General features: G+C 39.7%; 1 long non-coding RNA gene across 1 annotated transcript in view; it reads left to right on the forward strand.

Annotated features, from left to right (window-relative positions):
* LOC112979339 (uncharacterized) overlaps positions 1–25780 on the forward strand; it is a 75686-nt gene extending 49906 nt beyond the window's left edge. Inside the window, exons 2-3 of the long non-coding RNA XR_003258149.2 lie at positions 18147–18378; positions 25111–25780. This is a non-coding gene — a long non-coding RNA (uncharacterized LOC112979339). The remainder of the gene's footprint in view (positions 1–18146; positions 18379–25110) is intronic.
* The last annotated feature ends 2184 nt before the right edge of the window (positions 25781–27964 follow it).

A 27964-nucleotide genomic window follows, 5' to 3' on the forward strand; every position in this document is an offset into this window, starting at 1 on the left:
CAGGCACTCTCATTCCTTGCTCAAATTACAGGCTGTCTTGTGAGTAGTTAAAGCTCTGGTCTGGAGTGCGGAGTAAAGTCATGCGGTCTATAGTGATTTGCACAGGGACAGATCCTAATATCCATGACTTTAGTTACAAATGCTCGCTCATGTGGGAGATAAAGGACGAGACATATCCAAGATGCTTTAGTGACATGCCCGGTTTTCAGAGTTCTTCCCCTCTACCTGGTCACCTTTTAAATATTCCTTTCCTTTAATTAGGAATGAAAAAACCCCATGGAGCTGAAAAATGATTAGTATTCAAATCTATTTATTTGTTTATCTATCATTTGAAAAATCTAATTTTAAAAGCCACTTCAACCCTTGAAAAAAAGGTTTTTAAGCATAGGAAGGAATGAATTAGAAAAAAGCCAATCTCAAAGCTTAGCTTTTATTGTTTGTGTTAGTACTTTAAACTAGAAGCATTAGGGAATCTTAATTTTATTCAAAAGTAGGCATTTGAAAGCACCATTTGGCTGTTGGACTATTGAACTGCTCTGGTTGCTGTGCTAGTAGGAGGGGCTGGAAGTAACAGAGGCTGGAGGGGAGGCCATGAATAAAAAAAGACACTTATTTCGGTAGCTTGGGTAAATGTTTAACAATCACAGAGAGACTGCTGCGGGGTAAATTAACATGCTCCAGTAGGCAATGTGTTATTGTTATTTCTTAGGTTTCCCTAGCATGGCAGTTGCTTTATAAGGTCTCCGCCCTGCAGAGGAGAAAACAGGGGTATGTTTCTGAACTCAGCAGAGAGTGGGAGCTGCTGCCTTATACCAAGGAAAATACCACTCCTCAGCTGTCTGGAGAAATGGTACTGCTGAACTACTGAAGTGCCTTGTATTGCACTGATTTACATCTCTTGACTGGTTTCTTGCCTTTAGGTGATTAGCTCTCAAACCTCACCAAAACTTTGAAATGAAAGCTACTGTGTCCCCAGGAGCAGGTGATTGGTGCTACCTTGTCTCTGTGGTGGAAGATCTTTCAAATTCCTGCTGGTGTTCATAGTGAGAAAAAGTCATGGGGCTTTTCATTTTTTTTAAAGGAGGTATGTATACAGTTGCATAATGTTCCAGTCTGAGTTCTGAATCAAAGGTGAACATCTTGTATGGACTTTACAGGGACTATTCAGAGGTTGTAAAGTTAGGATGTAAAAACACAGATTGTAAGAGTGCTGAACTGGTCATACCACATGGCTCTCTAGCTCCCTGTCCTGTCCCTGATGGTGGCCAAAAGCAGATATATAGGAAAGAGTATAAGAGCAGGGTGCATAATACTTCTCTGGATACTCTCCTGGCTTCCAGTCATTTGTGGCTCAAAGTCTTCCTGCCTGGCAGATGTTTTCTTTGAATTTTTAGTCTGAAATTATTTCTGGTTTGTGAAATTGTTCCAGCCTCTCTTTGAATCTATGTGAGCTTTTAGCTTCTGCAACATCCTGTGGCATGGAGTTCATCAAATATGTGAGCTTTGCTAAGGTCACAGCCTCAGAGGTCAGGATGTCAACAAGATTCAGTCCCCTGTTGCCATCGGAGCAGGATTGGACTCCAAAAAAAGCTCTTCTCCAGTATCCTCTCTCATTACCTGTTAATACACGTTAATATTGATTAATGCACTCACTGCGTATGGTGTAGACACTTGTCTTACTCCCCATGCACCCAGGATACACATTAATCAACACTACAGCATGGTATAGTATGTCACTCTTAAACATTTTCCTACTCCCTTATGTTGTTATTAAATTGAAGAAAACTAAGTGCTCAGATAGAAGTAATAGATCAGCATAACTGGATTTGTCTTAATACAATCCAGATAAAATTGCCCAGAAGAGTTTTACAGAAAATCTTTTTGGGTACAGAAAATCTTTTTGTGGAGTTAAATCACTGAGTATTGTATGAGTATACAGTAAAAAAGGACCCTTTGTTCTGCTTGTGTGTGTCCCACAAGATGAAGATATTCTTTCTTTCTCTCCCCTCTTCCCCAATTTTTTAAAAATTTCAGATTTATTGGCTTCTGGAAGGCAACATCTCAGCTTCCCAAACTTTTAGTTTGTGAAAAAAGTGTCATTTTAGTAGGATATGGGCTAAGTACAACTCTGCTGTGGCTTAGTTCAAGCCCAATGGTGGTGGCACTCAGCTTGCCTGATGTTAGTCACCAGGAGTTAAGTGCCTGGTCTGAGCAGCTGGCTCTGTAGTTGACACAGGGATTGATGACTCCTGAGAAAGATTTATTTCACCCTGTGGTAGGTGTTTAAAATCAACCTCTAGAGATATCTTTCCTGCTTTATTGATTAGAGGTTATTGATTCATTGTAGATTACCTTAGACTACACATTTACCCTGGGAAAAATTAGACCCTAAGAGATGGAGTTGGTAACTACAGTTATACAACAAAGTAGCATGATGGGAAATGATTTTGGTCGCATTTGGTACAACAGACTTCAAATATATAAAATATATTCAGTGGACGTAAATAATGGAAAAAGCCAGTGTTTTCATAGAAGCATAATGCACAGAACGCAACCTGAAAGGACTACTGAGGCAGATTGTGGGCTCCTTCTGGTATGAATGGTCACTTGTGTGAATTGTCCTGTTATAGGACATATGACTAATTCATGTGTGTAATTCGTCACTAAATCAATATTGCTGAGCTATTCCACAAGAGCAGAAAGTGGCAGAAACTGTCCCCCAGTCAATACGGTTACATTTGGCTGTTGTGACAGTGACAGTAATGGAAGAGCAGAAGAGCTGAAGACTATCACCAAATGTTTGGTGGTCTGTTCTATGGTGGCTAAGCTGCCTTTAAGATACATAAAGTTTCTTTTATGTGTGTTTCTGAGGTTGTGGACACAAATGTGTCTCCTATTAGGAAATTTCTGAGCTCACACAGAGCCTAGTAATTACATGCTATATTTTAACGCTTACACAGAATGACCAGGTTATAGTTGCTCATGCAGTCCTTACCATACCATTTTGTCACTATTGAATGCAATCTCCATGGTCCATTAATGTAGTTTGTGTAGGAAATTCTGTTAAATAAAGACACAGTTTCCTTAGTCCTTTTATCAGGCATGTGAAGACCATTATCAATATGCCTTGCAGATTATTGGTGCTGTATGAATAACAGGTAGCAACTGTGATGTTCTTATGTTCACTGCATCTCAGATACTGTGAAATAATGGATACCGTCAGGCCTTCTGAGCATTGCAAAGAGAGCTTGTGACACAAAGAATAAGTCCAGAAGGACTTTATGCAGGAAGGATTTTGATGCATAATTGAGAGCCTTTTCATGAAATCATGCTTTCCAGAGTATTTATGCAGTGTCTTACATCCTTAAACAACTGTACAAACAATAAAAAATCCTCCTCATCAGTGTCACTATATCCTATTGAATAAGTCCCCTGGGCACTGTAAATAAATGTTATTTCTCAGACATCAACAACAAGCAGAAGGAAAAGGATTTCCCCACTGAGCTTCATGAAGTTTGCAGTGGTGTTGTGATTTGATTCTGCATTTTTGATGGTAGCTTAGTGTTTGCCTGTCTGAGATGTTCAGAGGCACCCAAGTCCACTAGGTTCACAAAACCCACAAGCCCCTGAAGGGTTTTGGAAGCCTGATGGTGTGTTTGGAACACTTCACCGCAATCCACTGCTCTCCAGGGTACATTTGAAACTTTGCTTCTGTTGAAAACTGTCAGGACTATCCCTAGGAATGTATGCAGGATGAAAGCAGACCGACCTGCTTTTGCTCCAGACAAAGATTACTAGCTCAGGTTCAGCCAGCTCAGAGTATTAGGCAGCATAAATTTACATCTAGCTACCTTCACCCACTTAGACATGCAGTGTTTCTGGATAAATACACAAGTCCTCCTCAATGTCTAACATGTGCAACTCCAAATGTTAAACTATTACTCACTGCAAGGTCCCCGTGAGGTAAGAAACTGCTGTAGTCTTAATTTTACAGGTGATAAACTGAGGCTTAGTGGCAAAATTGTTAAAGGTATTTTAGTAGTGTTTTGAGTTCCATAGGACTGGGGGCCCTGAATGCCAGTGAAACTCTTATGCTGAGATGTACCCAATTTCACTTGCAGGAGCCTATTGGCCAATGCCAGGGAATAAGTTCTCCTTGCTAGATATTTGAGATCAAATTTATTATCCCTTTCTTGCCTTCAGATTAAAGTTGGAAGATTAAGTGGAAGGAAGGGAGGGAACCATGCTTAGTAGAAGGATAAACATTAACTATAAATCCATTTTTCCTCTTACTTTACCTTTTTCTTTTGTCTGAAACCTCTTTCTTGTACTTGCTAGTGAAAAAGCTGAGAACCAATTGCTTTCTGTGAGCATCTTTTGGCTTTAGGGCAGGGAGTGATAAGGGAGTTCAGTGCAGTTTTCCATAGTGAATAAGGATCTCTGGGGCTCAAGTTAATTTTCATGGTGCTGGACCAAACGATACAGACAGGTTTGCTTGGGTATCATCTGCACTCAATTTTGCATACATTTTATGCCACATAGTAACACCTGATAAGCCAACACGCACAACAGACCCAGTATATGTCCAGCACCCTCCCATTGCCTGCAGTAGAAGTCCTAGGTGGCAGAGATGCTTTCAGGTCAGAGTGAGGTGAGACAGGCCTTCAATTTACTAGTCCTGCTGCTGCGAGTGGCCAAGGAAGCTGAGTTAAACCATGGTTATGGTGATATGCTGAAGAGTCATTTACCTGGTGTAAATCTTGTTTTGTGCCTGTGATATTAAAATATCCTTGTAAGGATCTGGGGTGAAAAAATAAATCTCTAGGGAAATCTTCCTAGATAGGGATTTTTTCCTTCCACCTGTTCACTGAAAGATGGTAACAAATCTCTTTTATTTCTCCCCATACTCCAGCAGAATTGCCCTCCAGTCAGCAAGACCTCTCCACCATTTTTCTCTTCCTCTGCTCAGAACAGAGTATTCATTATCCCTGGTGCTATATAGGAGGAGAGACCTGCCTCTCATATCTCTTTAGCAAGTAGATACAAAGGGCTGAAATTCAAACTTTCTAGATGACCAAGTCATTTCTCAGTCATATTTGCATGTATTTTTACCTGATTTCCTTACCAAGGGATTTTTCTGGCAGACTTCCAAACAAACAAAATTTAGCTTTGGAAAGTAATGAAAATGCTAATTTATCTAGGAAAATGTGTTGAGAATCGTCTCTCTTTCCAAGTCACAGTTCCAAAGATGGCTGTAGTAGTGATTGGTGGGATTATTCCTGTGCTTCAGTCCCTTGCTGGTGATAAAGCCAGTTATTACGTTACACGTAAAGTGTTGTTTGGTGTTTCAGGATGGCACATGCTGGTGGTCTATGTGAAATGCCTTTCCTGGTCCTACCTGAACAGTGACTTTCAGTGCCATGGGCAGATCTCTCATCCCTGCCTGGCAGAGTGCTTTGACCAGCGCTTTGGCATTCCTGTCACTGGGACGTGGTGCTTCTTCAGCTTCCTCTTTCTTTGTGTATTCCTCATGATGGAGTGTTTTGTTTCCCAGCTGCAGCACAAAGAAGCAAAACTCACAGCTCAACCAAAGAAGGGAATTGAAAAAAATCTCAGTGATATCAATCAAAGAAGACACGAGTAACCTGAAGAAGCAGCAAGCTGTAGATTTCCACATTCAGAGGATGTTGCTTGCCTTGTGCTTTTCCAACTTCTTAGCGCAGCTGGTGATCAAGCAGTATTTCTGGCATTTCTCATTAGGGCTCACCTGCCCAAAGTCAATGACCTGTCTATATTATGCAGCACTTAGCACTGTCCACGCTGTTACAACTACTTGGTCATGGGATCAATGGAAAAGAGAATGTCTATTTATACTCTTGCTACATTTGCTATTATTATAATTATCTTCTGTGATTTTTTTTTCCCTATACAATATTAAACACAATGGGACAGTCACCACAGTCTGAAAATCCTGCGCTGGAAATTTTGATGCTGTTTTCAGGACGTTACATGGATGCATTTGCACAAATTACTCCTAAGCAGATAAGAAAATTCATTTCTGCCTCCCCCACCCCCCAAACTAATTTCCTCCTTTTGGTAAAACGTAATGAAAATATTTGTATTTTCAAACCAGATTGACATGTCCCTGAAAATCACCTTTATTTCATATACGTATCTGTTGAAATATGTTACTTAATAAATATTGAATACTATGTATATTTTCATTTGCATTTTGTCTTTTCTCTCACATTCCTTATTACAGTGACACTGTAGAATTGGCAACTATCACCGTATATCTGGATATAGCATACACTCATTGTGCTGAGTTGTTGGTAACTCAGAGCTGCTGAGTTCAGTTTGCCAGAAAAGGGTGTTGAGACCTTCAGGGCTAGCAGGGAGAAAAAGGGATCTGGAAGTGTGAGAGAGGGAATCAAATGCACCAGCGTGATCAACAGCTATCTTCAAATCTTAATCTTATGGCATTCCCAGGGTTATTCTAAGGAGAAAAAAATCTGAAACTAAGAGTAAAAAAGTAAACTGGGTGTGAGGGCTACAGACTATCAATATTAATAAAATGAAATATTTATTAGGCTATGAAATAGTTAAATCGTAGCTGAGAGGAAGGCACGTAGTCCTTAAAGGTGTTGTGTAGAACAAGCTTTTGTTGGCAGGTAGTGGGAGGAGGTCAAGATGGTCATAGTTTCTGATAGGGAAACTCAAGGAAAGGTACCTATGAGTAGATTCTCCTACTTCCTTGGGCTGGTGAATATTGTATTCTTCTGTCCGCAGCATTTGTTATTCCCAACAAAACATCCTGACAGGTGATGATTTACAGAACTTTCGGCTGCCTGCAAGATTTCTCTAGGAACTCTCTTTCCAGAAAGGGAAAGGTATATGGTAGCCCCTTTGGATGACTGCTTGTCTTCAGATGGCCTAAATATTCCCTTCAGGAGGTGGAAATGGAGCCAGCTACTTCATTCCTGCCTGTGCTGGAAAGGAGTGGAGAGAAAGGAGATTGCAGTGTAAACTCTTCTTATCTGGAAATTGTAAATAACTTGTGTTTAACACCACACATGGACATTATCAAAACAACAAGGAGTGAGCCCATGCTTGCATTGTGTATATCAAAAATGTTAAAATATATTAGATTGACTGAAATGCTACTCAGAGAGAGCAAAGGGTTCAATAAAATAGTCTAGGCAGGACCTGGGCTGATATGAACTCCTTTCCATGGCATGTGTGTGGTGGAAGTCTTGTAATTCTGATAATAATCCAAAATGTTTCATAAACATTTTTAGTCTTTAATATAAGAGGCATAACTTTTCAAGCTCTCCAAATATCAGCCTTAACTTTTATTATCTTCTAAAAGAGAATTTTATAATAATTTTTTATTTCTAAATTGATAATATTTTTGAAGAGAAAACAAAACAAACTAAGAACAGCAACAGTGGGACTGGGAATATTCTGATTTATTGCAACAGCAAAGACCTGAGGCTTTAGCAAAGGTCCATATTGGGTTGCTATGCTCCATGCTTTTGTCATGCTTTGTCTCTCTCTGCTTAAATTTAGTCCCAAAGCTATGCAGGGTCGATTTCTGGCAGGGGAAGAGCAGAAGCAACATAGAGACAGTTTTTCTTGGTTGAGAAAATATGTTCCCCCTCCGATAGTGTTTTTAAAAATTTTTTAAGCTGTGATCTATCCTATTAAAGTAAAAAACATCAAGACGTATTCAATGGGAGAATTGTACCAGAAAGGCTATTCATGTTAAAGAAACCAGCCTGGTCTTAAACCAGTGCCACAATGCATTATGGATATTTTTTGTTTTTAATTTTATGGCAGCATGAGCTCTGCTCTCTGTGTACAATATAGCACTCTTTGTACAGACAAAGTGGAAATGACATCTATCCAAATACACTGCCTCTATGAGCCTTGGGTTTGATGACCTTATGCCTTTTTGGTCTTCTGGTTTAACTGCAGTACTTTTATTGTTGGCTTTAAAGCAATTAAATGAAGTCTGAAAGCCTTTTCTTATTTCCTGCTTCTTTTTTTTTTCCTTCCTCTTTTTCTTTCTTCATTGTAAAAAAAAAATACTGATTATGTCAAGGACAAATGCTTAGATTATGGATTTTTTCTTTTCTATTACTATTTTTATTACAAAGCAATCCTGAAGACCTTTTAGTTCTTTTGATTCTTTAAAGAGGCTTCAGGAAAACATGACATCTCAGATGTGGAGATGACAGTTATAATTAAGTGCAAAATTCTGTTTGCCTGGACTCTACTGCAGGAAGATCCTAAGCAATTCAGCAAAATGGAAAGGGTCAGTAAGGATTTAGTAGAATGTGATAGGGGGCCCCATACAAATATCCAGGTGAAACTATAACCAATTATTCTGTGCTGAATATTTTGCCCTGATGAAAATAAAATACCTGTGTTTTAATCTTTCGTTTAGAATAAAGATTTGTAGCACAATGACCTGATTTAGTTAAAAAAGGGGGAAAAAAAAAACCCAAAACAAAAAACCCTGACAGATGAGAACAGAAGGGGGATTAATCTCAGAAGTTGCTAATCTTTGTTTCCCATCCTTCCGTTATTGTGCAATCAGAGCAAAGAAAGAACTAGCTGCCCTAATGCAGCTCAGATTGTGTTGCTCAGAGGAAAGGGAAGGCATGGTGGAGAGAGATTTTCCATTATTTACAGACAGAGGAGCTGACAAGAAAACTGAGAGAAATGGAGCCAGTCAATCCACCTCTCAGTCTGCCTGCGGCTTAGGGCAGAAGCGGGCTGGCAGTGGCTGCATTCAAAACCGGGCGCACCAGGACTGCTGCTTGGTCTAGATTGCTTGCTTGGTCAGGTGGGGACACCGGGTGGGAAGTTTCACAAAGTGCATTCAGCCCACTGAATGAATAACTACTGTGCTTTTCAGTTTGATGTTTGACCTCTGGCACATCTGACAAGTGGAGAAGGAAGAAACGAAGCCATGGAGTACATTAGAGTGCTCTTCTGATCTATCTACCCATGCCTCCTCTTGGCCCATGACATGACGTCCGTTCTCATTCCACTTGTGAGCGTTTACAGCCATCGACTTACTGCCATCCACAATGCACCACTGAATGCCAGTGGTTTTTGCAGGGCAGACTGATTAGAAAATCACTCTGGCTGACTGCAATTGCACTTGAAGGTACCACAACGTACCCATGTACTTTTCATGCTAGCTATTAGAATTAATGCTTTAGCAATCACATTTTCAGCAGTCACCATTAAGTAGCAAGGGGCACAAAGGGTAGAAAGAAAACATTCCATGAGGGTACTAGAGGCAAGAGAAAGACCAAGGAAAAAATTGGATTCACTTTTCAACGGAATAATAAAATAAACTACCAAAAATGAGGCTGAGAAGGTCGAAGTGTTTAGTGGCTTTTTTTTGTGTCAGCCCTCACTAAAACAGTCACCTGTGGTCATAAATGTAATAAAGCTGACCTCAGGAGCAGGTAGCAAGAAAGGAGCAGGAGTAAGAAAGGCTGATTACAAAGTATTTAGATGTTGGATGTTTACAGAAAGTCTGAGTCTCTGTGATGTGAAGCCTGGAAGAAGCAATCCAGTAATTATCTTTGATAATTCTTGGAGGATGGGTAGGCTTCCAGAAGACTGGAAAAGAGAAAGGTTCGTATTTACCTTTGGAGAGGGGTGAAATGAGGAACTGAGTATTATAGACTGTTTAGCTTCAATTTCTCAAAAGATACTGGAACAAATAATGAAAGTGTTTGTAAACACCCAGAGGATAATAAGGAAATGAGTTAACAGCCATCATGGATTTGCCAACAGCAGATTATGTCAAATCATCTAATTTCCTTCTATAGCTACATAATACCCACCCTTATGGATATGTAGGAAACAGGTGATGATATGCTGCTTGCTTCTGATAATTTCTGATGCTATCTCTTATGTTATTTTATAAACTAGCTAAGGAAGCACTGTATAGATTTAATTATCATAAGACTGGCATGAAATTATTTGGAAAACTGTATAAGAAAGTAGTTATCAAAAGCTCACTATCAGTCTGTCATGTGTGATACTTTTCAATATTTTAATGAATTTTCAGATGATGCCAAAATTTTAGAAGCAGGCTGGCGGAGAAGATTAGGTTTCAGATAGTTTGGCAAGTTAAAGTCTAAAGCAGTAGAATGCTGTTCAACAAGAATTTGAAAATATTAAGCTTGGACAGGAATAATCTTCTTATGTTAACACACACTGAACAATAAGAGGTTAGGCTGCATCTGGGGTCACAGTAGATCACAAACTGAACAAGATTAGGGAAGGTAATTTTGCTGTGAGTTAATAGGATACTTACACAGGAGTGTTATCTGTTGGGCATGTGAAATAGTCCTTGGCTTTATTAAGTTTTGGTAAAGCCTTGTTTGGAATATTGCATCTAGTTTTAGGTACTCCCTTTCATGAAAGGTTTGGATCAGTTGAAAAGATAGCTGAAGAGAGATATGAGGAATATTTGTAGGGCTAGAAAAGCAACTTCTGAGGAAAATCTTAAAGAACTGGGACTGTTAAATTCAGAAAGGAGAATACTAGGGGGGAAGCATAATGGGCTTTGCACAGCTTAAAGGAGGGGGTAATTGTTCCCCTCATGCTCTATGGATAGAACAAGAGAAAACAGGTAATTTCAAAATACTTGTGCCGTACTTCTAAATGCATAACGTGACTGAAGAGTTTTACTGCATATATGAGACAGTTCTGAACGAGTTAGATGTTCAAACTGCTCAGCATTGTAGAACGGCTTAGTCTTTGGTTCATCTTGAGGTATCTGATCATCTTAAGCTGGGCTCTAGAGTAGAATGGTGCATGAAATTGGTGGCCACTGTGGAAAATTCTGGCTTTACTCACTGTAGTTCGGCTTCCAAAAGAAAACTTCTACCGTCCTCCCTGTAACCTTCCTACTCTTATAGCTGTAGTCTATAAATATATTGGCACACAACCTATGATCCCAAAGGTTTTTTTGTTAATGAGTTTTCCTGTTAAATTTCAGGGTTGTAAGGTCAGGTTCCAAACACTTGGGAGTTTTTCTGTTTCATCAGAAGAGTCTGAGCTCTGTTATTAGGATTGTTGATTTTGGCTTGTAATTGCAATCAAAACTGAATAATTAATAAAAGGAGCTCAAAATGATTGCCAGTTGTAATTACAAACCAAAATCAACAATTGTACAGCCTACTGGCACCATCTGCTTTTTTTCTCTTCACTGCAACTATTCTGCTTCCATTTCCTCTTCTCACTTAGGAGCAGCAGACACCTCTTCCACTTGCTGCTTGACTCCCCTGGCAGGGCAGCAGAGCTGGGATCTTACAGAAAGCTGCTGTGAGGAGGGTGTCTCCTATGACATGCATTCTCTCCTTGTGTAGGGCCTTTACCACCTCTCCCAAGATCCCATCATACAAAGAATGCCTCTCACTGAAGGAAACCTCAAATAGCCAACAGAGTTTATTAAAAACTTTCATTATTGTTTGTTAAACTGACAGCTGGAAAACTGATTATCAGCTAGCAGTTCTAATTTTTATTACTGCATATCTAACTCCTCTTTGAAAAGAATTCAGATTTTTCATTTAATAATTTAACTATATTCCTTTAGCCTGTATGTCATATCCTAGATTTGCATGATGAGATTTGAAAGCATGTGCAGAGGTAAAGAACCCCTAAAATAACCTAGATTATGTAGGAGGGTACATTAGCATATAGAAGACAGAAGAGGGTGAAGACTAACTTCTTCATGGCTGTTAAATATTCTGTAAGTTTACAGTATCATCTAAAATGACATTTTGTCATGGGCTACAAAGGCAAAACAATTATAGCAAAAGAAGCAAACAGGAAGAAAGTTTTGATTATTACCCTTCAAACTGGTCAGGTACCACTGCGTAACCTTCAGCCACCTGAGTACCCTATTCATAGCCCTGTACTTGGTTGCAAGTTCAATATTGACTTTCTAGAAGAAAATTAGTTGCGGTTGTTTCCAAAGTTTTCTCACTAATTCTGGTGATATAAGAGAAAATATGTACTTTTTAGGATGTTTAAATTCTTGCAGAAATGTTCAGGAGTATGAAGTGACTGGAAAAATGCTTAGATTTTCTGACATTCAGGCCCACGAACTGCAGTATTGCTATTGAGAAAGCTTCTCAGTAGTAGCCCATCAAGACTCCCCTCTACAGAAAAAAATAAATAAATAAAAGGCTTGTTGTTCAATATAACCTATGGAGACCTGAGACCTTGCCTGTAATCTCTTTAGTGTAAAAGTGAAGAAGCAACTTCCTGGAGATTACCTGACCCAAACTGCAAGGCTCCAAGCTGCTCTGAAAATTACTTTCTTTAGATCAAAATGAACTGCAGAACTGAGACACTGATGGAGTAGAAGAAACATCATCTCTTGTCATATATAGGATTTAGATAGCTTTTTTTTAATGTTTCAAGAAGCATCTAATGGTATTGCCTGTTGTTGAGAAATGACCAAAAACCAGGCAGAGCATGAATACGTGTACAAACAGACCTGACAAATTGGTGTATATTTAGTGAACACAGTTATGTGTATCTCAATTTTGCCACCTTCTTGTTGGTGTGCAAACAGAAATAAATGCAATATTTTCTTAGGATTAAACATTCTTTATTTCCCTGTTTGTTATATGTTAGGAATTTACACATTATTTCTAAAAGCTCATGTTAAAGAACAGGTCTGATGATTTTAATAACATAATTGAGACTAATTTACTTGTTATGTTTTGTGGTACTTTCTATTCAAATATTTGAGTATTTGTGTGTTGTGGGAAGGAGTCAAAAAGGCTGCATTGTGCTCGTGGGAACGTGATTTTGTCTGTGTGCATGCTTTATATTTGACGCGATAGGGAAGAAACAACAATAATGAGATTAGAGTTGATAATTTCACATAAACGATGAAAGAAGCCCACATGCTTTCAAAATAAAACTGATTGAAATTCATTCCATTTGGTTCCCATTAATCTTAATTGCAATTCCATATTTCACTTTATTAGGTTAGTAAATTTTAGGAAGCTGTGTTATTGTTCTTGTATACTTGGTTAATTTTTAATTCACAAAGTTTTTCTGACTTCTGCATCTGGAAAGGAATGCCAACATTTTTATTTTCTATATGGGTATTTATATGCCAAGCAGAATCTCTCTGATTCAATGCAGCCAGAGAAAATGCAGAAAGTTCTCTTTAAAGGCAGATTTCTTATTTCTGGGATAAATTTGGTGGAAAGCTTCTATTTGTAGTTTAATTTTTAAAACAAAAATAAATCTTGGGTGAACAGGTACTGGTAAAACAAACCAACCATATGCAGCATGCACTTCTTCAGAAAGCTGTGCTCATTTTTTTAGTGTCTAGGAAGAGGAGCTGGCATTTGCAGCACTGTACTAGGGAGAACAAAAATCACAACCTTTCTGTCTTCACTGACTTCAAGGAGAGTTGAGTGTTCTCCACACCTTGCAGGACTGAATCCTGTGTAAACTTGCTCATGATTAATATATGTTATGAATATCTATTAAATGTTACAGTAGGTTGATAACACCCAGCCATATCACTCATTTATTAAAAGAAACTGTTCAGTCACAGCCTGAACAGGGGGGTGAGAGAGCAACTCAACCACAGTTTTAGATTGATGACACTTCTAAAAATTGTCCAAGCATGTGTGCAAGAACCTGTCAAAATGAGAGTTTAATAAATGAGAAAGTGAAGGACAGGTAATTTTCCCAATATACAAAAGTTGTACACATACATGTGTATGGTTCATTTATTCCCTGCTCCCTAACAGGTAAACAATACAGAAAGAGAGTCTGTTTGCCATTTTTGAGCTAGATTGCCTGGAAAAGAAATGTGCCCAGTCAGTCATTACTGGGGCTACGGCTGCACGCAGGGTGGTATCACTGAAGACTGCTTTTGCCTGAGCAAACGTCCCCCGAGTACTGTCCCGCAGGTCTTGTCTTCCCCTCCTAGACCCCACTCAGGTCACCTTGGCAGTGCAGGCAAAAGCAGGATTTGCCCCCATAGAGGAAAGACTGTTTCGCTGAAGGAACTGGGGACGGAGAGTAAGGGAGCAGGCAGAGACTGACCTCTGAGGCACAGGTGTGGGAGCAATTGCTGCTGCAGGAGCCCTGTCTCAGGAATCACCTACCCCGGCAGCCCAGTCCTTCCCCTATGGCAACAGCATCACTCCTTGGCTGGGCTCTTTGTAGCTTTGGTGTAAGCAAAAATGGCAGGGAAGCCATTGGGAATTTGCACTTTTTGGAGGTGTGTTGCCCAAGACAATTGCCCATTTTACTTTGGGCTGAAGCTGTCCCTGTTTACAACACAGCTAGTAAGGTACCCTGGTGCTATAAAACTGCCAAGACAACAGGATATGGGAGACACCAAAGCATTTTTCCCCCTATTGGTAACATGGAGCTGTTTGTGTTGAATATTTGGTAAAGTAGATGAGGAATACAATTTGAAAAAAAGTATGTCTGAATATAGGGATTGAAAGCTACATTTAGGCCCTTACCTGGTGTGAAACAGACACCATCATCTTATCTTTAGGCTGTGAATGTGGAAGTCTTTGGCAGTGTAAAGCACTCGGTGATGGCACGCAAGTAGAAAAGTGCTGTTGGCTGAATGGTTCTTAGCGCTTCAGTACTCCATAAAGAGGGCTTTTTTCTGTGCAATGATCTGTTCAGATTGCTCTGTCATAGCTGCAGAAATTATTCAATTCATGTTTACAGTAAGGGGCTTGATACAGTCCATGTTTCTAATGAACTGATACAATACTTCTTTATTGGCTAGTTTTACTCTTTATTAATCTCTTGTTTCACAACATAATTCATATGTAAATCTCCTGGTGGGTTACCAAGTAAATATCTGGGAGCACAACCTCATTTATATTCCATGCTATCATTTTGACATTACTAGTACTTAAGGACTGCAGCACTGGCATCTTTTCTTAGTGAGTTATGGGTAGTATTTGTTAAAATGCTGTATTGCTAAGTTTTGGGGTTCCAGCGCTTTGTCGGGGGAATATCTTTCTGTTTGTGAAGTTGTGGTTCATAACGGAGAACTGGAAATGGATCTTTTGAAATGGAAGGTCCTACCCTCCAGATGTTTGTGACTACCCATGTTCAAAATCCAGCATGTGTACACTGAGAAAGCATCCTGGAAGGAGGCTGGCTAACTTTGACATTTATTGCCCTTTGAGGCAGGACAGTGTCAGGGCCCTGAGGGCACCACTGGGCCCCAGTTGTCCATGCACCCTCTGCCCATGGGCCAGGGGCCTCATTTGAGAATAAGCCCTCAGGCCCATCTGAGATAAGCTGTCGTAGCTCTATCTAGTTCCGTTCTGGCTTGCTGATGGACTTTCTGGATGGATCCCAGATCTATGCTCCCAGTCCAGTCCCCAGTCCTGTCTCCTGCTGTTTCCAAAATGTCTTCCTATATGGACCCTGCACCTGACTTGTTCACCTTGTCTGACAGCCAGTGGATGGCTGATGGCTGTCATGGTTCAAGGCTGCTGTGCTCAGATGCAGTGGGACTGCACCCTGGTCAGTGAGGGCGCTGCCTGTGGTATGGTCACCTCGGCTTCCGTGGGCTTGTCTTCCCTTGGGGAGACAGGATTTTCTTTGGTTGGCTTAGGTAGCTGGTCGTTGTATAATGACCTGTTTGAATTGCCTGGCCCAAGTCTCGCTGGCAGGGGCACGAGCCTTTAGTGTTTGATAAATCCAAAATAGATGAGGGTCACTTGAGTTCACAATCAGGTTGGCTAGGAACATCTGCCTCATCTAATGGCATTTGGTGCCTTCTATGGGAAGGTGGATTTGTCCAGGCATGTGGCACATTTAAAGAGTGTGAGTCATTAACATCTGAAAGGACTTTAGTGCCCTCATGTCCTGTGCTTGACATTGGCATTAAATGTAAGTGAAGACAGTATCCTGAGCCATATTGAAAACAATCACATCATTGTGCCCGCACAAGCACGGGAATATCTAAGCAATCACTTCTCATAGCTCAGTTTGACCCTCTGAGAGTAAGACACAATAACATTATCAAGTTCTTTGAGACAGGAATAATGTGCAGTTCTTGCCTGTTCCCTGCATAATTTCTCCCAAATTTGTACTGTGGTTTCTGCTGCATACTTTAATGCATGGTAAATTAAACATATTTCTGAAAAAGGAAAAAAAAAAAAAAAAAAAAAAAAGCCTCAAACCAACAACCCCCAAATAAACTAACAAAATTGTTTTTGTAGTTTTCCTTGATGGCAGGGGCACATGGATGGGAAAATGTTAACCCATCAGGGAAAAAAGTATCAGCAATAAAGAACAAAAATTAATGTGAACTAATCACCGCAACATTTGAGTACTTGTCCCAAATCCAAAAATATGCCTTCTCATGGCAGTATAGAGGTCAGAGTGTGTCACTTTGTGTCATCCTGGCATATACTGCATAATATGAGCTAAGAAATGTAATGAGAAAAAAATGGCTGAATTCCAAGTCTGGGGTATGTGCCATTTGTAGAGAAAGTATTGTATTCAGGAAAATGATTCCTGTTCATGAAAGATTTAAGCCACTGCTGGATAGATTTTTAGTGTGGGTTACATAGAAGGCTGTGCAATATAGTTTCCTCTTCTAAACTGAACAAACTTTGCATTCATCAGTACAGGTTTCTTGGCACACAAGTGGTATTCAGGAGTGCACAGGGGAGGGGAAGGGCAGGCCAAAATAGAGGTGAAGAATGAGGCGAACTTGGCACTTACATAAATGATAGGAAAAATGCTGATTTAGGGAGGAAAATGTAAATCATTTTTAATGTCTTTTGAAGAAAGGTGCCTAAGTTAAAGTTGCCTTGAAGGCACCTGACCCAACCTGACATTGCTTTGGCAGCAGAATATAAAGAATGTGTATGCAAAGATGAATTGTCCTTTGAAGAGCGACTCTGATTAAGCAGGCTCACAAACAGCCTCTCTGACAGTGACAGGAACAGGAGTACCTTTAAAGCTCTACTTACTTTTTTGTCTCTGGACAAAGAGAGCCAGGTACTGATTGCAAGTATGCAGCAAAAATGGATTTTGTGTTTCGTACATGGGTGTATTTTATCCCCCCATTTCCTCAAAATCGGCCAGCTAAACCTAGTCTTAATCCTGAGCAGGTAACTGATTCCATGACTTATTTATTCCTGGGATGGGAACTGATACCAAATCATCACTTTGAAATTATTATTGTGCCGAGTTTGAACCAACAAATATTTCCAGTTACTACTTCAGAATAATGAGTTGACTGTGAAGTGACATCTCTGCTGAGGAACTATTCAGCATGGGGATAGTTTGTACCTCAAAGGGTATACAAGGCCACGTAGCACCTTTCCTGCTCCTCCTCTTCTTTGATTCACCCTAGAGGGATAAGAAAGCCCTCATTCCTGCACCATGGTGTGCTGCTTGGCAGATGCTAGTGAGTCCAGGTCAACGCAGGTAACCTTTGTGTTGAGCCATAGCAAACCTTGCTGTATCTTTGGTCTCTACTCTCCCACAATAGACAGAAATGCACTGTTTTTACAGCAGGTCATTTCTATGTTTTTGAAACTTTGCAGTCCTGTAGGGCACATTGCTGTATAGATGTGTATGAGTTTCTGTATGGCTGGGGTGTGTGTATAGGAGCTGCACTTTCCCTCCACCTTCTCAAGCTGGCTGTGAGGGATACAAGGACCCTGTGGTGCTGTGAACACAAAGATGACTGCTCCCATGGGGGAGCAGGGATTTTCCCTCCAGCTAAACCGCACTCTAAGGTCACTTGACCATTCCTATTTTTACAAGCTGTATTTTTCAATGTTAAATGCTTCAAGGGGTTGCTGGACTTGGTCGTAAATGGTTATTGGCCCAAACTGGGACCCAAATGAGAATGACTTCAGTCCCAGCTGAAACTGAACGAGGACTGGGTGGAAAATGTGCTGGTTCAGCTCCCCCCCCTGCAGGCTGTTTTCATTTCTGGAATCCAGGTCCTGCTATACATGTTCAAATCTCCAAAGGCTGGAAAACAGCTGCCAGTGTTTGATGGTTCGATTATATTCTGCAACAGCAGTTCCAGCCTGAAGAGCTTTAATTTCTCCTGGTGCTCTTTTGTGCAGATTGAAAGCTTCATGGACTATCATCGCCATCAGCAGCTGTGGGAGCAGGAGAATTAGAAACAAGCTCTTTACGGAGGCTACCTGTGTCCTGCTGGGAGACCAGAGCAACTTCGAGGTGGAGGAGAGAAGCCTACTAGCTGTGCCTGGGAACTGCTCCTTGCCTTAGCCCCCACTTGTGTCCTCTATGGGTCACTGCGGAGGTGAAGCCGAGACTTGTGGCTTCGTACTGAAGGTCAGGCCTTCGTTTTGATTTCATCTTACAAAGAACAGAGGTGTTCACTTCACTAATTCAGAAAATTCAACATTGCCAAGTGTATCTGTGTGCAAATATCTCCCCAAAGAGGCCTAAACCTGGTACTTGCCAACTCACTTTTTTTGGCTTTTTTGGATGTGCCCTTCACAGAGTCCTCATGTGCTGCATTCTGGGTAAAACTGACCTAAGGAGGTAGCCCTTAGTCCATGCATAACATCTCTTTATTTAACCGTGTACTGACCAGTTATGCAGGAAGAAATTCAGTCCTTCCTGCCTTCTGCTTTCCAATATGAGTTTTTTAAAAACCCTAATGAGCTGAGACCTTTTCTCTTTTGCAGAAACCTTAATAACAGTTCATAGCCTCTAAATTCTTGGCTCAGAAATGTATTTTCTTTCAGAAGACTTTTCTGACTTTTAATAATGAAGGAACTGCCTGCCCCAAGCAGGAAAATACAGCAGCACTTTCTTTTTTGGTGGTTATTAGTTAAAAACTGGTCTCTAAAAAAGGGTAATAGCTTGTGATCTGGATATATCAACAAGGAAATTTGCTAGTACCATTTTCTCAGTCCTAGATGGAAACAATTTATTTATCAGTACCCTACAAAAGGGAAATTTGTACAACCTGCTTGGAGATTTAGGGAGATGTTCATTGCTTCATTGCCAATTTAACATTATCATTTAATGTACACAGTATGTGGGCTTGTCTTCCATATTTTGCAATGGCTGCAGTGAAAGAATCATAATATATCACTTTCACAAGCAATTTAGCACAGCGTAAGGGAGGAAATGTAGCTGTACTGTCTTAGTACTTATTTTCTAATAAAATTCTAATAGATTTTGGGTTAATGACACAGAAGATGACATTTATGTCCCAAATCTTTTTTTTATCTGCAGCAGCACAATGAAGCAGGAAGTTACAAGACCAGATGATAAGATAACGCACTCCTTGCTTGTGTACAATAAAGTACCCTAATAAAAAGTCATCTTGCCTTTGACACTCAACTAATGTCTCACTGTGAGATAGTACCTGGCAGCCCAGAGTCAGTAAAGCTAGTTAGGCTTTCCTTCACTAAAGACTGGTTTTTGTTGCTTATTTGAAGGGAGGTCTGGTTTTATCCCCTCGAACAAGCATTATAAGATTTTTTAAAGAGAAAGGCAGAAAAAAAACAATCATTTTTGTTGTGTGGTTAATGAAGAAGATTAAAAAGACTCTCCTGTTGATAAGATCTAACCATTTAGGTTTCTGTGTGATGAAAGGTGAATACTTATTTAAGATTAATTTAATATTTTGTCATCTATAATGAATCTAAAGCCCACAACAATTTGTCTTAACATTCGGTAATGCAATGAAACTCATTTTAACAAATAACTGTATAAATAAAACATTTACTAAGCCTTCGGTTGACTGATCCTGTGCTTGAGCTGTAAAGCATTTATAATTGATAATAGAGTGAGGCTGGAATAAGAGAATGGATTCTTTACTGAATCAAATAAGAGTGTAAGGCACTTGTAGCTATGGTGTGTGCGTGTCTCTGTAAAACTTGCTCTGCGCCTGTACAGAATCTTATTTCATGCTCCTCAAAGTAATTATGAGTATTATCACTGATTACTGGATGTGACGCTGGACAATGACTACCTGGTCTGAAGCATAGGCTCTACAAGTTCCTCACAACTGAAATGAAGTAAGCATATTTCCAAGCAACATTCCTCTAAAATGTTCCTCTATGATTTCCAGAGGCAGAAAGAAGAATTTTTATTTTCTTATTCCTTGGTCCATTTTTTTAACTAGTATACAATGTTCCAGCTTGGTGCAAAGGGAGATCACCTCTGCCCTGGACAATGGAAGTAAAATAATATTGTGCATGGATCTGCTGTCTACAGAAGTATGCAACCAATCAAAAAATTTGCGAGATCTTCCTGCTGTTACCTATGACTTTCTTTTCAATTTTCAATGCCTATGTTTGAGTTCCTTTCCTGTGCTATGCCAATTCAGTGTACATAATCTTTGAGCAGGGCTAGATTTGGTGTGTTTTTGTGAATCACTCAGCTCATTACTGCACAACTGAGAAACAGTAAATCAATAAAAACGTAACAATAGAGCCTAAAAATATGCACAGTGGAAAAATTAGTCAAGTTTACCACACAATCCTCTCAAGGCATCTCTATTTTGAGCTGTGTCTACCTATGAAATAAATGTGTAAATAGAAGATCTGAGTTTTAGTTTTTGGTGCACAGGATATGCTTTCTCCAGGGGCTCAGTCTGGCTGCACTGGAGCCTACAAGGAAGGAACTGAGGCACTAAGTCATGACATAGGGTAAAGTCCCAAAGGACTGAAAAAAGGCACCCTTCATATGTCAATGAATTTACTTGAATAAAACAGGTCAGTGTATTCCTATTTTAGCTTGACATCTCTGAAGTTAATCCAGTATTGTTACTTAATTACAGTTGGCTTTGGGCAAGGCCTGAATGTTTTTAAAATGTGCAACACTAAAATAATTCAGCAACCTCCATGCTGACCCCTGAAGATGTTACTTACACAGTATCATCTGATGTCTTTTAGACATCTTCCTGAAGATAAAATGAGTTATGTCCATGCCTGTTTCTCTCAGTAGACTACAAAGAGCCTAGACAAGTAGCTTGCATGCAGACCTCTAATTATGGAAACCTAATGTTAGGTGTCTACATTATGGGCTATACCTAACAAGTCCCTTTGATTATGACTCACTCTGAATTTGAACTCATTTAGAGTTTCATTTCCACTGATACGTTCTCAGAAGTAAAACACATGAGGAGATGCTGGAGCTACAGTGCTAGAGCAGACTGAGTGAGAATCCTCCATGGTGAGAGTCTGGGAGAGTTGTCTATGAGTCTTCTGCTCTGCTCCTGCACATACTGTCTTAGATGATCTTTATGCATTTGTCAGAAACAACAGATTGAATACATTACCCAGGACATTTTCACTCACCTTGTCTGAAAGTCTTTGTTCCTTAATGCCAATCACAGTTCTTTGGCTGTATCTGTGTAGAATTAAAGAAAAGAAAAGAATACAGTCAATGCCCAGCTGAATATTTACTGAGATTTTGTCATAAGATATGTTGAAAGATCTTCAGATGTTTGAAGGAAATAATCAGAATTCAGAGTGGATATTGGATTATCAGCTATCTAATAAGTTTGCTACTTCCCAGCTGGGATCCTTCTGCTACATTCATTCATCTTCAACCACTGTAATTAAAGAGGAAAGGTGTAACACTGATGATCTTTCTCTAGAGATCTCATCAGTTTAATTCCAGAACTATCAATGGAAAGGTAATATCATATAAATTGTTCAGACTTAATTGGACATCTGCTGGAGGTCAAGCAAAACAACCAAGGTCTACTGAAATAGGGAGTGCCTTCTCTAATTCAGCAATTTGGTAGAATGGAATTTGGCACAGCAACACAATCTTTGTCTCATATCTTTAAAAACCAAACCAAATTTTGGTTAGTGAAGAAAGTACTAGGAAGGAAGTGGAAACCATCAAGTGCAAATACCAATGTGCTCACAATCCCACCATGAGCACTGCTAACTTGATGCATACATCAAGTGAAGCAAAAACTACAATGTCAGATTTGCATGAAATAGCTTCCTTCTGATGCAGCAAGGGTGTGTAGAACTATTCCTGGTGTAGTACAACTTCTTAATCACCTTTTATTCAGAATGCATGCCATAGTTGATAAGGAGGAGTATTTGTTTTTCTCAATTGCAATTTTAAATGACATCAGTGTATTTTGACGTAATAAAGAGAAAAGAGACTCTTCTTTAAAATAATTTTTTTATCAGGTGCTGTCAAAAATCATTTTTATAATAGTGATGTCACCAGACCCCCTTGATCTGTTTATAGCTGTTATTTAGATTGCTGTTTCCATAAATGTATATGACTGCCCTGAGGGTGTCTATATTTGTTACAGAGGGTGTCTCAGGAATCTTGGAGCAATCTCCCAACCTAATTAAGAGTGCTATAATTACTTTACAGCAGAAAGCTGTGCTGCCAGTACCAAAGGTTCAAAAATCACGAGTCAGGCCCCCATAATTTGAGACTAGCCCCCAAATTTAAATACTTGGTTTCAGGAACAATGTATCATGTTTTGGTCTTATTTTTAATTTTTGGACTTCCTCTGCCCCTTGCCACAGTGCACGTGTGTGTGTGTGTGTGTGTGTGTGTGTGTGTGTGTGTGTGTGTGTGTGTGTATGCATACTGTAATTAGTACTATCAGTTCTGCATGTGTTTAGGATAAACCAATACTGGTCCCTATTCTCATTCCTATCTCTTCCCTTACCTTCAGACCCCTGCAATAATTGTTACTTCTCTGATCCTCATGGTATTCACTCCTTGAGAAGGGGTCAACTTACAGTGTCTTGAATTCTTCCCAGGCCTGGAAGGCACCAGAGGGTGATATCCCATTGTTCACGTGAGTGGAAGGGATGGGGCAGTATCCTGAGCCTCCATTCTCTTTCTGCCTCTTCCTCTCTTTGCCACTCAGATGCAGATTTTATCTCCCTAGCTTTCTTTTCCCCCAGAGCCAGGAAAGTACAAGATGAACAAAGAGGGTTTTTTGGTCTCAGGAGGAGATGGCATGCAAAAGAGCTGGGATTTCTTTATGAGATTGTCAGTACCCACAGAGATAGCACTGGTGATAAATGGAGCATAAGAAATGCTTTCATTTGGGACAAAAAGCTTGGGTCATATATTATCTCCAGCCTCGATGTTCAGGATCGTACAGAAAGTCCTTCTGTGTGCTGAAACTGCTGCTTGTCTCTAAGGCTCGCCCCTCAAAAGTCCCAGAGTTTGTTTTCCTGAGCCTCCTTTCTGCTGTCAGCGTGCATTTCTTCCAGATGCTATAATATCAGTCAAACCAGCTTCCAGCAAATGCAACAAGTTCTGAATTGGGGCCACAGTCTCTGGATTTATCTAGAGATCAATCCTGGACCTTCCTTGCCCTGGCTACAGGACAAAGTAAAGATCTAGTGATCAACAGAGCCCAAATGCTGCAGGAAACAGTACTTACTATTCAGTGTTTTGCTTCTCTCAACATTGTATTCAAGCACTAGATGTACAAAAAGCACTTGGCTATTACACTGGTGGGCACAACTTATGTCATCATCTTTCAGACAAAACATAATGGAGCATCCTCAGTTTGGCAGACTGATAGACGAGTACAGCTCTCCTTTTCTTACTCATTCACTATAGCTTAGCTTAAGTTATCCCTGCAATTTCAATTAGTACATAGTGCATGTCATACCCTGAATTGCCATACAACACTGTCATGTCTTGCAAGGCAGTTTGAAAGTTTTGCCTCTGAAATTTATTTTATTTTTTATTAAGTACGTCTGCATTACAACTTCACATAGGAGCTGCTGCCTGTGGATGAAAACATTTTTGATCTTTCCTCCTCATGGCCATAATTTAAGTCAAGAAACCATCCAACACTTCTCCACACCACCCCAGCAGAAGGGAGCTGCCTCACCACAAAATATTCTTTGTTGTGGCACTTCAAAGGGGTATTGTACAAATTGAGATGGATATTTAAAAACCAAAAAAGATAAGAAGCTTTCAAAATATTCTTTTATCTCTGTAAATATTTCCTCATTTCCTTTGTCTCATCCTCTGAATTCTGTGACATCATTGCTTATGCTCTTCTATGTGCAACCCTCCTTCAAGAATTTATTCTTCTTTGCATCAGCTGACTCAAGGTCCCTGGACACTTTCACCCCTTCATGACATTGGAGACTTTCCAAGAGACAATGTTATCTATTTGTGATTAGTGGGAGATGCTGAGCTTGACAAGACATCTTCTCATTTTATTAAGTATGCCTGCTTCTTGATCTCTACTCAGTTTTGACTCCTTTTCTCACTACTGAATGTGTGCGGATCATAAATATGTATATTGTCCATCCATGTTGGCTGGGCCAACTGTCCAGACTGCATATCTGCATTCTTACCAACTGTTTGCACATGGTCTGTGTTGGACTTGGGCAGTACGATCTCCTTGTAGGAAGGCTTCTCAAGCAGCTTCCTGTAATTACTGAGGGCTTTATTTTTAAGGTGTAGAGTTTGGGTGTGGTTCTATAGGACTCATGCTGTTTTTTTTTGTAGTCTGACGGAATAATGCAAAACTGACACCAGGGTGAAATTCCTTTAATGTTATCTAAAATAGGGTCAGTTCATTGGTTCTTGTCTTCTAAGCTTTGTCTCTAATCAGTAGGAAGAAAAACAGGCACCGCAGAGGGTGACTCATTCTATCATAAATGACAAGTCTAAGAAAATTAGTACAAATTGACCTCTATAGGTGCCTATAGTCCTTCTGCTGCATCTAGGGGAACTGTGATGCCTAAATTACGCAGCCTAACTTATAAGACATGTCCTATTCAGGCTTATGCCATCTCCTTTGCCTACACTGAGCAAATCTCCACTGACTGTAGTGGAGCAAAAAGATGGGGATCTCTGACAGGACCGGTTCCTCCTGTGTCATGGGTGGCAGAAGCTTGTACCAGGTTCCTCAGAGATGTTTAGGATATTTTATTGTCACCTAAACCTGTGTTATGGGGCAGTAACAGTGGTCTACACTGTCTGAGTTAGGCAGTGCTCTGGGAGCTTGGAGCTTCACCTCATTAAGAGGAAAGTATCTTTTACTTGGAAATATTACTGCTTATATTTTATTTTTTGTTTCAGGATGCAGGTGCCAAATATCAGCAATACGTCTTCATTGTATGGGCCAAACAACATTCCTGCTTCGTCAGCCTTCTGTAGGATGGCACAGGGATAATACACAATTGTTCCAGGTTCAGCCAACTGTGATGCCTCAAGACATAAAGCATATTCCCCTAAAGTAATTTTGTTCTTTATCCTTAAAGAACACAGCCAAACCCTCAAAACTACACATTAACTTTAGTAGGACAACTGTATTGCTAATGCTTAACAGATGCGATTGAACCTTTTCTGTTAAAATCCTCAGTTCCAGAAATTTCCCTTGTTCTGACACTTTAAGAAGGTGAAATTGTCCTTGAAAGGACAAAGTTCTTCCTTCCAGACTTGACATATTTTTCTAGAACCCTCCTACATTGTACTTTGGTATTTCAGTGTTGTGAAGTATAGTATCAGCTCAGTTCTGCAAAACTATTGAGTTATTGTACTGGTTAATAAAGTGAAATTTATACAAGCTTAATCACATTTATTATTGCTGACAACAATGCAGATGTTCTGAATGCTAAGTGATTTTTTTATAAAGAGTATAATTAATTTTTCTGGCTCTTAGTGGTCAGTTCTGCCACTGAAATGTATTTAATAATATGTAAATCTGGGATTTTGGGCAGCAATTAAAAATAAAGTTGCTGTAATTTTAACTTCAGCTAATATCTGTATTGCTCCTATCTAACGTGGTGGTAAGCTAAGTGCTTGAACTAATTGATTTTTAAAGGGGTTTGGTTAGTGATCTCAGGGGAAATAAGGTAGGTTGTATGAAAACATATTAATTATAGAGTCTTCTTTTTTAATGATGCATGCCCTTTTTAGAGTACAATATATTGATGTAGCAACTTCTCCAACTTAAATCATCCAACAAACCTTTCTAGTTTTGTCTCATCTATCTTGATTGTTAGCCATATTTATTACAGACTGAAAAAAAAAGATTTTAGAATTTTAATTATTAGCTCTAAAGGATTCTACAGTAGCTCAATGAATTAATTCTTTGTAAAAAGTACACAACTCCAGAAGATTTTTGCTGACTAGGAAATTTGTATTCCTCAAAGATTAATATTACTTCCCCTTTAGTATGTCATATTTTGCTCTCAAGTGCACATAAAGCTTATTCATGAAAAAGTTTTTACTCTTCTAATAATATTTCTAATTAGTTTCAGAATGTACACGTTGCAGTCTTGTTTGAAGTGAATCAATATTTTAGTCTTCTTCATTTAAAAAAAAATAGCTGTTACATTTAATGCAGAGATGAATGCTGTGTCTAGTTCCCAGACTGCAGTGAAATACCAGGTAATCTGATGCAGAGAGGCTGGCATTTTGCCTGCAGAAGGCAGGGCAAAGCTGGAGCTGCTTTCAGAGGCTGAGTGCCAATCCTGCAAAGTCCTTCTTGGTGAGCAGGTCCTTTACTGGAGGAAGCTGACCATATGCAGTCACGGTAAGGCACAGAAGGAACTGTATACAAATGGAAGGACTGGATGTCAGGATTAAATATGAAAATAACACGAGTGTTTAGGAATGGGAATAGTCTGCTGATTTGTTCTGAGTATGACAGGACGCACAGTGAGCCAGAGCTCTGAGGTGGAGCTGCCTGCACCTTCTTCCTCCAGTGAGCACAATATGATTTTGAATATTTAAAAGTTTCAGGTTACTGGAACACAACTTAGAAGACAATAATTTTTGAAACTGAGATAATACAGTTCTGCTACATAAGAATAAAAATAAGAAGCCTAGTAAAGACCTTTTTCCCTTAACTGCTGATCCTTGAAGGACAGGTCCTTTCCTCCAGCTCTCAGTTTTAGTGGCTTCCTAGGTTATAACAAACACGATATGAAAAGTCTGTTTATTGGTCTGCCACCTTTAGGCCTGGTTCTCAGGATCTATGTTTTCCCTGGCCCAGGATCCAGGAGGTTTTCCCAACTAAATGTGCTCGGGGCAGTCCCCCACTCCCACCAGAGGGTTTTATTTGACTCAATGTGTACCATCGTGGACAAATCACACCGACAGCCTTCCCCTCTTCTGTCCAGCTTCTTAATAAACAGAGCCTTAAATACAATAGCCAGTAAGCTGTGGTCAAACGGATAAAATAGGGAGCAAGGGATAAAACAGGAAACATTCTGTGTAGCAGATGCTGCAATAAGGATTGAAGGGTATGTAATACAGTTTCTTCGAATTGTTTGCTAAAGCAAGACTGTGACTTTTTCATGTGGGGAACACATTTCAAAGCAGATGCTAATTTATGAATTTCTCCACTGCTAGCTGTGATCCTGTATCTTCTTTGTGACAGCTGAAGGCAGTGCTTACATGGGAAAGACAATATCAGGCACACATTTTGTGTACTTTTAATGCTGATTTTTGCAGCTGAGAGGGAAGACCTCATGTGATGAGATTGGTCAAATTCTGCATAAACCATCAGCCAACAATGTGGCTTTAAGCTAAAATAAAATTATTAAAAAAGAGGGAGATGTAAGAATTATGAGTACCTCTTTTACTTATTAAACAAAAGAGCTTCAGTTGAGTTCAGATAATCAAACCCTTGAGGTGTTTGTCTGAGCTTAGCAGGGCAATGTCTTGAGAGTGAAGTGCCTGGAACATATTTGAAGATACTCACATTATTAGTCCCATTTTTAGTGTCACGATGTGGATGACAATAAATATGAGTTTCAAAAAATGGTTGTGCTATTCTGTCAGCACAGATAGATCCTGTGTCTTCTTTCCATTTCCACTCAGGCTGTGTGATCCTGTCTCATTTCTTCTGCTGGTTCTGAAGCTCACCTGACCCCTTGATGAGACAATTAATTAGACTTATTCAACAGGCAGATTATTATCTCCC

This window comes from Dromaius novaehollandiae, chromosome 3 (genome assembly GCF_036370855.1).
Source record: "Dromaius novaehollandiae isolate bDroNov1 chromosome 3, bDroNov1.hap1, whole genome shotgun sequence".
Taxonomy (NCBI): Eukaryota; Metazoa; Chordata; class Aves; order Casuariiformes; family Dromaiidae; genus Dromaius; species Dromaius novaehollandiae.